This window comes from Octopus bimaculoides, chromosome 15 (genome assembly GCF_001194135.2).
Source record: "Octopus bimaculoides isolate UCB-OBI-ISO-001 chromosome 15, ASM119413v2, whole genome shotgun sequence".
Lineage (NCBI taxonomy): Eukaryota > Metazoa > Mollusca > Cephalopoda > Octopoda > Octopodidae > Octopus > Octopus bimaculoides.
The window spans coordinates 32,378,424-32,379,782 of NC_068995.1; positions in this window are offsets into that span (position 1 = coordinate 32,378,424).

Here is a 1,359-nt window from a genome sequence, read left to right on the forward strand (position 1 = left end):
GAAAAAATTTTAATTGATTGAATTTGGGGTCGTGCTATTATTTAGAATTTATTAATGCGTGTAGAACTTTGTAAAGAAGCCTGTAGGTATTTCTCTTTTGTTAGGTAGGCACAAGGTGTGACAGTATTTTTGTTGCCTTTGGTATTATTGAATTTAATCCTTTTGCTTTGAGAAGGTAAAGGTTAAAGATGTAAAGGCTACCTTTTGACACCAGCATAGCTTCTGTCGCAAATAATTATTTTTCCAATAATCCTGCTGGTTATGTGCAGCATCAGTAACTGAAAAAACTCTGGTATTCTATGCATCGGGCGCAGGCTTGGCTACGTGGTAAGAAGCTTGCTTCTCAACCACATGATTCTGTGTTCTGTTACACTGCCTGATACATTGAGCAAATGTCTTCTGCTAAAGTCTCGGGTCGACCAAAGTGTTGTGGGTGGATTTGGTAGCGGGAAACTGAAAGGAGCCTGTCGTGTTACCCTTCTTGGCACAAGTCCGAGCAAGGTTGTTTACGGAAGACCAGCACTCGCCCATGCATACTAGCCTCCCCTCTCCACACCACCGAATACAAGGCAAAGGCAAAGGCCGGTACAGCTTGGCACCAGTGACATCGCAACTCATTTCTACACCTGAGTGAACAGACGCGACGTGAAATAAAGTGTCTTGCTGAAGAACACAATACACAGTCCGGTGCGCGCGCGCGCATGTGTGTGTGTAAATATATAAAAGAAATAACTATTACACTAAAATTAAGCAAACATTCCGCTCTTATTACGCCACCTTGTATATTCCACCTTCACTACTAATAAAGTTTTCTAGTTTTCATAACTTATCATCTAGAAGCCTTCTAGAAGCTCTTGCTCGCTTACGCACTTTTAGTTTAAGTTAAAAACACAGTCTTGTATCCCTACTAATATCTTTTCTGGAAGGCTGCTTCCTAAATAGGGACAGAGTCTTGTATCACCTTTTACTAAGACTTTTGCTTTCCCTAGGTTAGTTTTGCTGACTTCGTGATCGTAGGGCTTGTCTCTACGTTTGAAGCTTTTATTATTATTATTATTATTATTCAGTAGTTTTATTTTTATAACGTGCTTTCACTTCACTACCGCGCGCAGCTCTGTGTTCCTTGGGTATGTGCTGTGGTTTGCTGTGATGCTCTTATGGTTACTGTATTGAAAGTGTTTTGCGTAGGATGGGTGCAGTGCCCAGTAGTGCAATTTTCTGTATGTTATATTATTATTATTATTATTATTATTATTAATTATTATTATTATTAATTATTATTATTTTACTCATTCAGCTTTGAGGACTTGGTCATCTGTATATAGGAGTTCCAACGGAAGGTCACTCTTCACCTCTGTT